Here is a 16,156-nt window from a genome sequence, read left to right on the forward strand (position 1 = left end):
GAAACACGAGCCGTTTTCCCGGTTCGCTCGTATTTTATGTCGTCGTCCAACTTTTCCCGGTTAACTGGCCCGCAGACTGTGGCCACGCGTATCTGCGCTCGCTTTTTTCCTGGGGAAACAAAAGGACCATCAGAGAAAACACGCTGGATGAACGCGAAAAGGGCAAACGGAGGGGATCAATCGAATAGGAAGTGAGGACGATCGAGAACGGAAGCGAAACGAGAACGCAAAAGAATAGGGGTTGAGATAGGGGAGATATTGCAAAAAGGAGAGCGGCAAGTTGCGAGGCGTGAAATGAGGCGGGAAAAAGTGCGGTAAGAAGAAAGTGGACGTCGGTTATGAATAAGATAGAAATAAAAAACGGGACAGGAAAATGGGAAATGATAGCCTCTTACTTTTCTTGAAAAAATTGGACGGACGAGTTATGTAACTATTGAAAAATTATATATAAATTGGTATAATTTTATGAAAGAAAATTTCGAGGAAATATTGAGAATTTTGGAAGACTGAAAAAAAAAATAGAAAAACCAACGAGGTTGTGTATAGAAGTTAGATCCTAGTTGATAGAAAAGCATTGAAAATATCGAATGGGAGGAAATACGATCCGAATTAACTTCAGGTCACGAGGGGTTGACCTCGTGCATCGAAGCAGAGCCTTCACCATGGTCAGTATGGAACTCCGCAATGGTGAAGAGGGGTGCGAGGAAGACTTTTGATTGTTTTCCGATATCACGATTCGAACGTCGAGAATTCAAGTGGCGAAGTAAAAAATAACGAGCAGCCAATTAACGTTCCCAGTTTAGTTTCGCTTTAATGCTCGATCCGAATGGGATGACACGAGCGAGAAACTCTTAATCGAGACCTTGGATATTGTACGTGGCAGAGATAATCGGTGTCGAGGGTCTAGGTACGTTTGCTAATTATCGATCGAATTGATTTCATTAGCGAATCTCCTTCAATTGAAATCCCTTTCAATCCGTTCAACTCCTGATTCGTAAAACCCTACCTCGAGTGTTCCTTTCTTTCTATTAGAAGGATTGAAAAATAGTTTCAGAGGCTTTTAAATAAATTACTGTACGATCAATTCCCACGTCTACTATTTCTGATAATTTACTGCGTTTAATTTTCATCGATGTACTTACGTTGTTCGAGTTTGGGAAGCTTTTTGCCTGTCTGGCTGGAAGTTTCTTTGAAGGGTTGTACTTGGACCGTAACCGTTCACTTTTATACTTTGAACTTAACCCGGCTGGTACGTTGATCTCGTATATGTCGGCATTTCCATACGAATTTGCATTTCACGTCACGAGCCCTCCTTATCCTAGCTACCAGACCGCAACTTGATGAAATAAACCGGCGGCTTGCTTTTCTGCATATCGTCTCGTGTCTACCAATTCGTACATATAGGATGGCTAATACAAAAATCGTTTTAATAACGTGGAAACGGCTGGTTTATTAGAACTCGAGATTAGAAGAATTTCAAGCTTAGAAAATGAAAATGAATGGAGTGTAAAATTAAATTAAAATTATTTCTCACTCAGCAATTCACCGCCTTAAAGGGATTTATTCTCTATTCTGTTTAAATTTTTTTAATAATTAAAAAATCATATTATTTTTCAATATTAATATCGTCAAAATTAGAATTTTGAGAATTCCTGCTATCTATACATTGCTGTTTTTCCTAGAGAAGCCTGATTTGATCGCGAATGTACATCCAACCGCGTTTAACGTCTTCACCATCTTCCAAGTGTTCTACATTATCCTATTCCGATGATCCTTGAATACGGTGTTCATTAGTGTACAGTAAGCTATGCAGAGACCATTTGCAGAGTATCCATGAAATTAAATTAAATTGGGGAACAGATCCTTTCCAGTGGTGATCGTCGTTGTTTTTAACGACTAAACATGTTAGCCTCTGAACGAGATCGTATCATTAACATACCGCAGATTTCCTGACCCTGATTGTTCAATTGTATTTCAAATAAATTCTGAATCGAACTGTATTTTTGTACATACGGATTGCATTTTAGATACATAGTTGGATAGATATATACCCCATTCAAAGAGACGAGACAGTAAATGCGTACTTACAAATTCACGTGCTCGAAGCAGGCTCGGTTCACAGCACACAAACCTCAACCGAAACGTTTGAAGAACTGGAAACAACTGAACCTCGACCCTGAGTCGAGCGCGTGAATTTGTAAACATATATGACTGTAAACATATATTATAGCGGATTATATACATATTGCAACGGATTATAGATGCTATCGACTTGATATATTAAATATTAAAAAGAGAATGTTGAAACGGGTCTTCTAACTCAACATCTATTCAAAACCGATGGCCACCTGTTGCGCAAAAATGTGCGTGTATTGTATAGTACATTTGCATGGTTCTTGTCTCATTTACCTTGCCACCATTTACTATCATCTTTGTCACACTTGTGTGGATTTTATTGAAATCAAGATACTAGGACATAAGTATATATTTTTCTATGTTTCTAAATTTATAAAAAATTAGTAGAGTATTGAAAACATTCAATCGTGTTATAGAATGTTATTCCGATTAGTCACTCATTATTTATTTTCATAAAAATTTGAATACAGAATATTGCGAAAGTAATAAGAAGGAAATTCTTTTCTAACAAACTGATAAATTAATAATATCGTTTCATCTTTAAACTGAAAGGAAACAAGATATAACTCTGTGCGAAGGTAGTTGAAGATTCTACAGTGGAGGAAGAATCGGATATCTTTCACAGACGTATTAAATAACACGAAGATGAATATTGCCTAGGTGGTATAACTTTGTCGATAAAAGATTTAATAAACGTCAGAGAAGCTGGATACATACCATCCCTGTGGAATTATAAATTTTCACGACACGTGGAGGGATCGATACGATTCGAGCATCGAGAACGATGGAATATATGTATGTCAGGGGAGTAACGCGAGTAACCGCCTCTTGTAACGAGCGGGTTCAACGAAGAAATTGACAATGAAATAGAAAAGGCCATAATTGACCGAGTCATTTGGCCGTTAAATAAAAGTTTATTCTTTTATTTTTCTTTTTCCATCAGGCTTACAAATTAATGGGATCGATCGACTAATTGTAAGTTAAACGATCGCCACGTCGAAACACGTACGCTTAATTAATTAACTTAATTAACCGAAGAAGTTTCAGTTCCAGTTTATAATATTCACGATACGCTCTATTTAAATTATTGCACTTCGATGAATTCACCATGTTTTTAAACTTTCACAAACCGTCTGTCGTTGTCGTTTTTCCGCTTTAAATCAGCCTGAGAAGGTTCCAACTTCGATCCCGCCGTCCGCGAAATTTATCGTCGTGAAAATAACGGAAATTCCGGTTGCTTAAATCCCGCGATATTCGCGCATAAGAGTCGCGTGTAAAAGTGGGTCGAGGCTGACGATCTCCTAATTGCACGTATGCCAGGCTTCGTCTCATCTTCAACAACGTCGAAATTCAACGGGCTCCTATTAAATTCTCAGTACTTCTGTATAATTTCAACCTTATCATTAATCCCGTGGTATTAAATTGAGAGGAAAAGAAATGAAATATAATTCGAAGAATTTCGAAGACAAATCCAGATCGAAAATGATTAAACGACGTCTGGGAAGTTGAGGAATCAGGGAGAAGATTAGAGTGAAAGAAAAACGTGAAATAATTATCGATACGAGTCCAAGACTGGACTGGTCGTAAGGTCACGTAGGGAACAAGAAAATGAAGAATACAATTAAAAAATTAAATGGACAGTCACGAATCTCGTTGAGATTTCCGTCGAAAACGAGCTGGTAGGATCGATCGAACAGCACTGGAAGCTGTTCCGATAGGTTGGTTCAATTTATAGCGATTCGAGGCACAAAAGCATCGTCGAATTATCTCCCTCGCTGGAAACTACGACCAGCTCCGTGTAGATATATATCCAACTGCATCTATGAACACAGCTATACCCTAAAATTTCTTTTTCCACCAAAAGCTTGCAAAAATTGAATTGACGATCTAATATAGGAGATGGTTTAATTGGCGACCAGTTATTTTATATTACAAATATCAGTGAAGGTTTTAGGTAGTCATTTTCTTCGTACTTTAAGCTTTAAATTGATATACCGTGAGTGCTATCATCAAATCGTGTTGCACTTGAAACTAGCTTCGAAATCGGTGATTGTTAAGAGGGAGAGGGTTAATCCGTTTTACATCGTGTAGCCCTTAGTTTGCTTGGATGCATTTCGAACGGGTACTCGTCGACGCGTTGGTGCATAGGCGATCGTTTAACACCAACGACGATAATGAAATTTACATCGTTGAATCGGCATTACGTAACATAAGCGAAACGAAGTTTGCAGAGTGCCGATTCGTGGCACACAGGGTTTCAACCGATCGATATGAACCGGCATGGTAGAAACCATTTTTCCAGCTGTCTCGTCTCTTTTTCCCTCCATCCCCGATATGTCTTTCCGATAATTCGGTTAATTCTATCTTGCTCTCTTTTCCTTTGTGTTTCCATGATCGTTTTGTGTATACGAAGCTCGAGAAACAGAAAGAACTGCACGCTTTGTCGAAGAACTTAATTGACAGGGGGAAGATTGAATTAATTTTACGGTTTCCGTGGAGCTTTTTTCTATCTCTAATAATATTAAGGTGAATTCTGATCCTTCAAAAAATAATAACATAAAATTTTGAAATAACGTTAACGATCGAGGAGACGATATCGTGTAATAGATGTAAGGATTAAATTTTATATAAAATGATTTAATGTACTTCAATTATAATATCAGAATGTTTCTTCCTCTATCCATTTGCATTTATCACAAATTCGCGTCCCTTCGAACAATAAATGTTTTATCTATCAGATCGGAGCCCTTCTCGCTCTCTGTCCTCCCTCTGCCGTCAATAATTTTACCCCATGCTTTCCGATGGTGTCTCCCCGTTGTAGTAACGACCAGAATCCGGAGCCAGCGCGCCATCCAGTCTAGCCAAATAAAAGTTTGGTGTCGTCGTCTGGTCTCGAGCCCCTGAATCGCGTCCGTTTACCCCAGGAAGAGGATCAGTCTGGACCTACCGGGGAAATGCCTCAGGAATTCATAAGGTTTCCGAATCATTCTGTTTTTTTTTTTGTGGATACATATTTCTTGTTGGACTTCTTTGAGGGAAGCTCGAGATTGAAGTTCGATCTTCTACTACTTTTTCCCCATCGGTTGTTTTACAATTGTAAAAAGTGTTCGAGGATTTTATCGATATTTGTTGATTAAAAGAAGCTTTCAGAAGAGGAACTGGTTTTCTCGCACGATAATTCTACTACTTAGGTAATCAACCGTAAAGTTACTTATTTGCATTTAACAGGCGAGGATTTGTTTGCCATTCGAGGGAACTTCTTCGAAGTTGAATTACCACGATGTGCGTCCCACTTTTCATCCGGGAAGTTTCAACGAAACTTATTCCTGTTGGATCAGTAAGAATAATACTCGTTAACTCGGTTTGCTTCATCTTAAGTTCACATCGTTTCGAAGTTGCCCGATGTCGGCGCAATTATTGAGCTCTACTACTGAATCCTGCTTCTAATGAGTTTCCTACCAAGACAAATTAAGATTTCGTCTAGTTTCCGACTAATTCACAAACAGCCGTTTACTAAACTGCTTAGCACCGACTTACGGTGAATTTTGCACTCATATCTCTATGGTAAATATAATCTTGGATTTAAATTGACTGCTCGAGGATTAAAACTGAATGTTTGTCCACAAAATTTCATCGTCACGAAATACTTCGTTATTTCAAGACAATATTTATATCCTCCCTATTTCGTGAATGATATTCAGAGAAAGGATCGTTTGTCCCTGTTCCTTTATCCTCTGCTCCGCCCTTCTCGAGCTCGTTTATCTTGGTATTTTGTCCTCGACTTTCGTCGTTGAGTGGCTCCATTACTCTTTCTTCATTTTCATCCGCGACGAAACTTTTATCACGCGAAACCGCGAATCGAATCTCGACTGAATCGTGCGAACAAGGTCGAAAGATTGGAGTCTGGTCGGAGCTTAAGGAGCGGTAATAAAGAGGCAACTTAGTGGGAAGAGACAAATGAAGAGAACCTTTCGAAACTTCCCGGAGAGAGCTTACTTCGGAGCGATAAGCTTATCGACGGATCATCTTATCGTGGACGGAAGCGGAAGTGAATAGCGCTTGGATCACTGATTGATTTCATCGAACATTTCATTAAGAACGCGTCAATGTTTCTCTTTAAAACAAAAGCAGAGAAAAATTACTTTCTTTTACTTCGTTTAAAGAACCTCTTTAACTCTTATCTATACAGACCCTAATTAATCCCTCAGAAATAGTTATAGTAAATCTCGCGTCAGAAATCGTCATCTTTCCATCGTTCAGAGGGAAGAAAGAAATCAGAAGAGAAGATGAAGAAAAAGAGGGCGAAGCAAGTCTGTCAGGGGCGCAAACTCGTTTTGAGGAGAGGGTTTCGGTCGGGCTAGCGAAGCAGCCGCGAGGGTGGAAGACGGCAGGGGTTGGAAGGGCGCTCAGATGCGACACGGTGGGGGTGAGACAGGATTGGCTTTTCGCGGACGTGAAACTCAGTAGTACGTTACCACCCACGCACGTAGTACGCACGTTCGCTCCACGTGTGCTTCGAAGAACAAGGACCCTCAATTTTTACGAGCCAACAGTGAAAACTCAGAAATCCTGCTGCCGGGTCAACCGATTTTTACCCACTTCGAAACCTGAAGAACGAACCGCAAGAACCACGAGTCCTGCTGCCTGGACACTATCGAATTAAGAACTGGGAGGACGAAGATCGTAGATCCTGCTGTTAGGACACTTGATTTCTACCAATTTTAAAACCTGAAAACACTGGATTTATACTAAACGAAACAAATTCAATTTCTATCAATTTAAAACCCTGGAAAATTAATTTTTTCCGAGTTACAAATCTACAAAGCGAAGATCACGCGCGATTTCTATCAAACTTTGAACAGTGACAGGCTCGAAATCACTAATTTGAACTGAATTTGAAACGGAAGGTCCTCCCACATGAACTTTTACATTGTGACAGAAGATTTTCTTTCTATAATTAGTTTCTGAAGTGAATGTAAGAATAGCCGGCACCAGGAGGATGAGAGAGTGTCGTGTTCGATGAAGATCGAGCTTACGCGTGATCGAAGGAATGGATCGAGAGGTAACTCGACTAACCAGCTCCTTATACTCGTTTCGCGACGGAATAAATCTAAAATGAAAATACGCTTAATGAAAAGAGAAACATCTTCGAGGGACGCGTTGACGACGCTGCTACAACGGATCGTCGCCGCGAATTCCGGTTGCTGGGTCGTTTAAGAAGATTTGGAGGATCAAGAATCAATCGTCGTTTTCGATAAACTCGTAAGTTTAAATTAGTAACATTATTTTCTTTTAATTAATTGGATCATATGGGAACAGAGTGTTTTCAATACAGCCCACTCTGTAAATTTGTGATAAAATGCAGTAACTCATTTTATATTTCTCTGTGATCAAATTTGGAAGCAAAGCATTCGGAAAGAAAAAGGATAGAGATTTTAATGAAATATTTCATGTTTTACCTATTCTACGTGTCCTCGAATTCCACTAATAGGTCACAGCGTTTAACTTGGCTTTTAATTTCCCAAAAGCACGATCCTTTGATAGCGCAGAAGCCATAGGAAATTAGCAACTGCGATTCGAAGCGTATTTCCGACGCGTTATTTCTAGCTGCTTTGAACGTACAGCAATATTGCTTTGAAACCTACTTAATCAGCAATTTTCTGGGTGACACGAGTTAAATTGTGTCATAAAATAATTGGAAAAACAATATCGAAAAATCTATAACATTTGCTGCTATGTGTGCAATAAAATTCTATAATATATTTTTCTGAAACGTTAATTTTTTTCTTTGGAATCGAGTTTGGTATGGCATCAATTTAAATTTTGTTGAAAGATAATGCAGAGATATTTTCCACCTGGTATTTTTGGCAAACCCTGATTATGATAATGTCATTAACGCGATAGTATTGGTTAATGTCCTGGGTTGAACGTTTCCATGTACGTCAAAAGCGAGGAGCTCGTTGCTGGTCCTCTGCAGGACACGAATTTCGACCTTGTTTCTCCTCGTCTCGTTATCTTTCGTCTCCATTTGTCACGAAATGGCTATTCAGCTGAAACTCGCGTTTCTTGGTAAAACGAGCGAGCTTTAAAACGTTTCAACTCTAAATCCTAAATAATTAGGAAAAACAAGGAAAAAGAGTAACCTGTTTTTCTCTTCTTTCGATCAATTCTACGGAGCTCAGTTTCGTTACATTCAGAAATTTTCAGGAATATGTTAACAGCCGGATAATCACATTTTAGAGCCTTTTAGAGGAAACGTTATAGTGGCGAATTATCAAAGCTTCATCAATTGTACCACACGTGCATGTCCTCCAATTAATCTTATCATTAGTTTCGCAGCACGGCTCGACAATATCCAGCATAATCTTTCGGTAACGAAGGAAAACGTACGGACGTTCATGTGCATATATTATACTCGCTTCAAGGATTAATTAATTCCACTGGCTTTGATAATAGAATCATTATACCATTGTAAATTTTAGTAATTTCATTTCATGCCAACAACTCGCTATGTGGTACTTCTAGTAAAGTAGAAATAGGTATAGATTGATTATCTGACATAATTTTTTGTGAAACTTGTGGAAAGTCTCAAAATTTCTTAGACTATTCTCTGTATAAAAAATATTATTTTTTAAATCGGTGTAAGATTTTTTTAAAAGAGCGGAATTAAATTTCTGGGATCCAGGGCGATCAAGCCTTTGAAGATGTCTTTGGTTGATAAACTTGATTGAAAAACTAAAATTTATTTTAAGTGAAATCAAATCAAATTTTGTTTATTATTTTTTGACATAATAAATAGAAAGCTTAGAAAAGAACCCCAGGACTGTTGCCCCTCTTAGATTTTTCTTTGACCCGGTGTTGTCTTTTTATGATTTTGATATTCAAAAGATGTCAGAAAGATATCAGAACCTGTAAACCACCGTGTCACTTGCAGACGAAATTAGGTAACGAATCTCTTAATAATACGTAGTATCATATATTGGAAATCACGTAGCGTTGAACGTCACACTTTTCAGAAATGTAATCAAACGAAACGACAAAAATGATAGGGGTATGTCAAGTTGAATTTTTCGTGATTTTTCTACCTTCGATGCTTCGTTCAAGCTCGTCGATCATCCAGTGAAATTAAAAAGATTCTCCGAGTTTCAGGGATGAGCAAAGCTCGATTCAAAGTTTGTAATTGACAATGAAGAAGTATTTCTCCCTTTTAAAGAAAAAAAAAAGGATCAAACATAGCTCGATCACGAAGACGTTCAATCTCTCCTTCTAATTCGATTCTTCTTCATCGCGTTAAGATTGAAACTGTTCCACTTTGAATCGCTTTCGCGTCAGTTAAAAGTCCTACCAAAGTCGTGAACCAACTAACGAAGTTTCTTTGAGTGAAAAGTTAAAGTTGAGAAAGATCGCTCGAGTAGAAGTTGATTTTTTTTTTTCGTCACTAAATCCTGCGAGAAGTATCTCTTCTGAATTCTTTTGATGCTTTACACTTTGTCGCGGGCGTGTAAATTATCCTATTAAACTATTTCAAATACAGAAGAAATCAGATCTAAATATTTTCGTTTTAATTAACAATTTCACCACTTCGATATCTGAGGTCACAGAAAATCCAAATATTTTCCACCCCCAAAATAAAATCGCTTCGTTCGAAATTTATAAAAAAAGACATCAGATGTTTTATAATCTTCAGACACCCTTCCACACCACACTTGTTGATGAAACACCATAAGCATAAAGGAACTTTTCCCTTGGCCCTAACCCATGGGGTCAAGGTGAAGGCGTTTAAAGTGGCGTTTTCTTTTCATACTTCTTTTTTTCCCCTCCGTCCTGTAGGACGCTTAATACCAAGCTGAAAAATGTTGATCGAGCAGGCTGAAAGGACGTGACAGAATGTGGGTTGCATTATAAAATGGCGTAGATACGAGGAACGGATATTACGGGCTATTCGAGGGATGTGCCTTTTTACGAGCTCGATCAAATGTATCGGTCCTGCTTTTTTTTTTCCCTCTTCTTCGCCCTCGGACGAATTACGAATGCATTCAACAACTGATCGTGAGTGCCTCTATCTTTCTCCTTGAACGATCTTCCAACGGATAAGTGGGCTGCTTTTCAGCGTGACCTCTTGTCGCGGCGAAATAAATCTTCACTACTTGGTTGATCTCGACTACTGCGCCGAAACGAGCGATCGTTTTTTTTTCTCTTTACCTCCATTTTACCAGCTTTCGAAGATTCATGGTTCTTTAGGGAACAATTTTTGTAATCCTTAGATAACATTTATATTGTTGAAGGGACTATTTGTACCGAAATAAATATCAAAGTTACGATTCTTTTTTATAAATTCACATGATTGAATTTCTCGGAAACGACCTATTTCTTCTGTTTTTCTTGTCAATCTACCTTTCGAGTTCCTTGTTACATAGAAAAAGGCGACAAAGCGAAAGGTTTCCCCGCGGATTTCCTTTGCGACGGAAGCCGAGGAACCAGGGCTCTCTAAAAAATCAATGTTACCTCGAACAAGAAGACTTTGAAATCTCTTCTCAAAAGATACCAACGAAAGGAAGCATTCTTGCAATAGCAGTATTTTCTACTGTGTTTCTCAAGATACCTCGGTATCTTGATTCAGGTGAAAATAAAATGGAGTATACTACAGAATTGAACTTCCTTCGAGGACCAATATTAACACTTTCATTTACCAGGACTTTCTTGAAAATGGGGAAAATCGTCGTCTTATACTCGTTTCGTCGGAGTCGTTATAAAGAACAGGCTTGATCGTGATTAAATCTCGACCGAAAGAAATACAGAGGATTGATCGCTTGGAAGTTATAGCCCCGAGGGATGACGACGTGGTCTCGTAAAAATTCTTTTTTTATTTACCGCTTCTTGCCAAGTGACGGCGATAAAAGGTGCGTGTACCAGGGCACGTAGGACAACATCGACATTGCACCACGTGCGAAGGGAATCGATAATTCCTAGGGAAAGCCGTCCCTCCCAGACATTCTGACGTTGCATGCTTAATGTTTAAAAAAAAAAAAAAAGAAAATTGAAAAGGAAGGAAATGAAACGAAACGATCAGAAGGTGTCAGCATACGAATTTCCGCGATATTCGGAGGAGATAGGCTGTCAAAAATCAAAGCACGGTCCAGGTGACACGATATCCACGCATGAGCGATCGCGAGCGGTGAAATAAATATGAAAGTTGTACCTTGATTTATGGATACCCAGTTTTCTTCGTTGATTTATGATCCTGCGGGTCGCAGCTCGTGCGAGCTTTATTTTCTATCTGGCCTGGCCGTGTTCTTCTTCGACGAAATTGTCAGTCATTTAGACAGGTTTGCCTTCCTCTCCGATTTATTTCCCTCCGACGATTCAATAACGAACGATCAGATCCAGTTCCACGTGATTGTTTAGGACTCTTTGTTGATCGTCTAAAACGATGAGCCTCGAAAAATCGACCGTCTCTTGTCGATTTTATTTATTTTCTCGGTAACGGATGACTGGCTTCGATGAAGAGAAATAAGATTTCAGAAGTTTCTTCCAGTTGCTTTTTCCGTTAATATCGAACAGTGATCTATCATTAGGAAAATAGAAATAGTATTACGATACAAGTAGCTTCTTTACAAACGGTACTCGAACAAGAGCAAACAAAGATCCTCTCTTCCATCGAGCAAGTAATTCGGTGCAAGTAAACACCAGTGATTGCTTCTCCCGTGAGTAAGTAGTAATTCGGTTAATATCTCCGACGTAAGGGGGACAAGGATCCTCTCGAGTTCCCCTTCGCAGTTCTACGGCAATGCCTCCAAGTTTATTTGCTCTAAGGCAGATTCTCGACGTTCTCGCCTGTGTTAGACAATGTCGAGAGGACCGTTTACAATATTTCAACAATGGTAATCGAGCTACTCTGCGATGTTTGACTCATGGGCAGAAGCATCGTTGGTTCTTTAAATTTCAGGAGAAATATTTTGAAAATACTATCAGACTCGCGCCAATTAAAGGGAAAACATCCCCTTTAGCAGTGGTACGATAAGGATTTTTCTACGTTACGACTCTCGGTCCATTGTGAATCTCTTTCACAAGGCCGACTCTTTCAAGATTTTCAGAATACCTCGGGTACATGCTCGTGCAACTCCGTGCACCTATCGCGAACGAATTCTCGCCTCGGATTTGTGTTCGTTCGGCGAAGAAAGGCGAGCTAGAAAATGGGAGAAAGCGTCGAGACGTAGGATAAGATCGGAGGATTCCCTTTCCGATACGCTCTATATGCCTAATCGTATGCAAATCGCGGCTACGCTTCTGTGAACGAGTGCATCGATGTCGAGGATCGATAGAACCTGCTGGTCGATGTAAAGGGGTAAACAAGCGTCGGAGAATGCGAGAATCAAAGTCGTGATGGACGAATATTTACATGAAAATGGTGGAACGACTTGATCCTCTTTCCAACGTGGATGAATCGTTGAAAAATGAAGCTGGATGAAAGGGGAGCTTGTTCGTTGGCTGAGAAAACTCTGAAAGCTCTTACTCGAGCAAGTATTTTAACCAAGTCCGAGCAAAGGATTGATAAATTGAAGAGAAGATGTTATATTGAAGTTTCGCGTTAGTTGAAACACAAACTTAGTCTTTTTTCTAATTGAAACGTACTCGCGCAGTAGATTGATTATTTAAACGGCGAGCTCACTGGCCAAGCAAACAAGAACATTATACGAGAGAGGTCGAGAGGGTTTTAATATTGAAATTGGAGGATTCGTTTACCGGACACGTAGAGAGGTTATTTTCTGAAACTCTTCAGAGAGACTAAAAACTCTCGTTATCTCGTTCATCGCTGTTTCCCATTGAAGTTTTAATCGAATCAGACGAATAATTCGATGTATTCATCGAGACGTTCAACAGGTATTATGTACATCTGTTTTCGTAAACAATTTATCATCGTTTGTTAATTGAAACACTTGTACCATCTTCTAATGAGATTTCTTAAATATTTACGTATTATTCAATTACCTCTGAATCTCTGTATTTTTGAAATATTTTCGAATATTCTGAAGTGCCTCGTGTCATGTTTGATGAAATTATCCGAAGTTTTGTATGATGTTTAATAAAAATATAATGGCTTGTCAAACACAGGGGAAACGTCTATCAACGATAGAACGAAGGTGCGTGGGAACTGGCGGCCTTTCGACCCTTATTTCAGGATTTCGTCGTAGAGATACGCCAATTATCAGGCAATGAGCGCTTCTGTTTGCCGTCGTATACGTTCTTGCGGTTGGCATTTATCGACTGCTTTGATGGGACTTGGTGGCTCGATCAGAGTTATCCCAGTGATTCTCGGCAATCCATTACACAAATGGACGAAATTACGTTCCTGCGTTGCACAAAGTGTCCACCAACCGGAATCGTACATCTCGGGCTTCTTAAACGCGTAGAAAGCGAAACGGGTAACTTCCATTGAATTTTCAACACGATACGAATTCTCGGAATTTCAATAATTCTGTCGCATATTTAATCGATCGACTAATAGTTAACACCGAAGTAAACTCGAACAGCTGTTTTAGCTTTTTCTTTCTTCAAATTCCCCAGCGTTTCTATTTTTTAAGGAAACAGTGATTAACCGAAATTCAATTACTTTAAACTGTGAAGCGGGTGAACGAGGAAGCAGAACCGAGCAGGGCTTCGATCGACGACAGATTTTCCGGGCTATCGATATTTCCTTGTTGGTTTACTGATCGATACACCGCAGAGAGGCGAGAACGAGGGGGATACAAAGTTTCGCCAACATCCTAATCCGGAAACCGTTCCCGCGACGGGACGCTGATAATCCAAGTTCGGCCAGTTGACAATCGAACCTCGACCACTCGATGTTTCTCCACGTTTGATAGAACACGGGACAGTAGATGTAGCGAACAAAATCGAGGCTCTTACAAAGCTGACATAGGAAATAATTCCGAATCGCGTGATCCTCTTCAAACTCGAACAATTGCGTTCCCGTTCAACGATTCCTCTGTTTGCTTTACTGAATTTTCCACAAATATTCTGTTACAGTTTAAACCTCTTCGACCGAATAATCAATCAATATGAGAATCGTCGAATTTCTATGGATAAAGTTTATCGAAAGATTCCTGTCTACTAAAAGCAATCACACTGCAAATAATTTGTAAAATATAATCTTTGAATAATTCTCAGTTCTGTTTATAAAAATTCAGTCGTTATAAGAATTTTATCGAACTCCGCCACCTGTCTCGATCGTTACATCAAACAAAATGACAGTCGCTAAAGATATTACGAAAGAAAGAAGACTGATATCTTCTTGAAGTAACTCTAGCGCAGATATTTGATTCAAGAGACTTTCATCAATCTTCTGGATACACTTGTGCCACTATGATCTCAGCATCGAAATTCTTTTCAGCAGAGCCACAGATTTCACTGGATTACAGTAATAAAGGACACCAAACACACGTTTATCTGGTCTTTGATACTTTGGGAAACCGAAGAAAGCACGATATTCTTGTCTTTAGCGAGCAACGAAACCGGGTCGTTGAGTATAACGTTCGCTTTATCATTGAAATTCAGCCGCAGAGTCACGGTAATTCGCTTTCTTTTTCCTCTCGTCGGAATCGGAATGCGGCAATTTCATCTCGCGGCTCGTGGAATTATTAGAATTCGATATTCGAAATCGTTCCGTGTGAAATTTACATTTTTCCACGGCGAGGACGAGCCCTTTCATCGACCTTTGATTGTAAAAAAGGTTTCTTGAAAGTTGGAACTCCCGCAATTTTTTTCCCCGAGTTAAAATGTGGACCTGCAGATTTTTTCGAAGTATCACGAGCTGAAAGTTCGAGTCTTCGGAAGTTTCTGAAGTTATAGAAAGTGAAATATAGAGGCACTGGAACTTCAAAAATTGTAACTTGGAACTGCAAATTTATCGGAAGCTTCAGAAGTGAAAATTTGGGGCTACGAATTTCTTTGGAACTTCGGAATTGAAAATTTGAAAGCTTTAATGTTCCTAAAGCTATGGAAATTGAAGTACAAAGGTTCTGGAACTTGAAAAATTAAAATTTATGATTTCTGCAGTTTTCAAATCATTAGAATAGCTTCATGGAATATTTCGAAAAGCTCGCGAATTTCTGATAGCGCATGCACGCATATTGATAATATAATTGGCCTTTAGTGGAGTTTATCGCCCACGCTGCATGCCAATGAGTAGTTTCCAGCGTTCATTAGCTGCATTGTATCCCCGCTATGTATAGTGGCAAACTTGTGACTTCCATCTATCTTTCAACGCGACATCCGTGGTTCAGCACCGTGCTTGCCACGTTAAACTCGTTGAAAGTTTCATAAGAAAACAGTTTTATCTTCGACGCGACGGATCTCTCATTTATTTGAAAGACGTTTCGGCAATATTCGCATTAATGTTCCACTGATAACTTGCGTTATAATTTTTTACCTGTCACTTCGACGCCATGTTAAATATTCCCTATGTTCGGTCGAGGAAATTCAGAAAATTCGTGGACGCGTGGAAAATGCAATAACGTCGCCTCGCGAGATACGGGTCGAAAGTAGCCGGGTAATGAAATAGCGTCTGGATCCTTTTCTCTAATTCGCGCGACCGTGTCGACGAGTTGAAAGCTGAAGTTTCACCCACGTTTCTCAGGATCTTCTCACGGAAGTTAATGAAACTACTCGTCGCGTTTGTCACGGGTCAACGAAGACGTCTCATTATTTCGTTCGATCTTTTGTTTTCACGGTTGAACATCGCGTTGCTGCTCGGACAATTTTAACGGAGAATCATCGCCCCGTTGGAAAAATCGATCATCAACAGGTATGTAGGTCAGGACAACCCTTATTCCCTGTTTCGTAAACCGCAAATGGGTCAGAATAAACTTGTACCAAGGGGTTTACGATGCAGGTGTCGGCAATGGCTCTGTTTTGTACTCGCTTCAACCCTCCACGAAACATGGAGCATGAAGCATTGTTTAAATGTCATCGGATGTGCACCGAATGTACTCAAAATTATAAATCGTCTCTTTATATCTAC

The 16,156-nt window shown here is 39.4% G+C and overlaps 1 long non-coding RNA gene across 1 annotated transcript in view; it reads right to left on the reverse strand.

Annotated features, from left to right (window-relative positions):
- The window catches only part of LOC117605858 (uncharacterized), a 145,081-nt gene that overhangs the window by 9,107 nt on the left and 119,818 nt on the right, over positions 1 to 16,156 (reverse strand). The gene's annotated exons all lie outside the window — the stretch shown is intronic.

This window comes from Osmia lignaria, chromosome 2, assembly GCF_051020975.1.
Source record: "Osmia lignaria lignaria isolate PbOS001 chromosome 2, iyOsmLign1, whole genome shotgun sequence".
Lineage (NCBI taxonomy): Eukaryota > Metazoa > Arthropoda > Insecta > Hymenoptera > Megachilidae > Osmia > Osmia lignaria.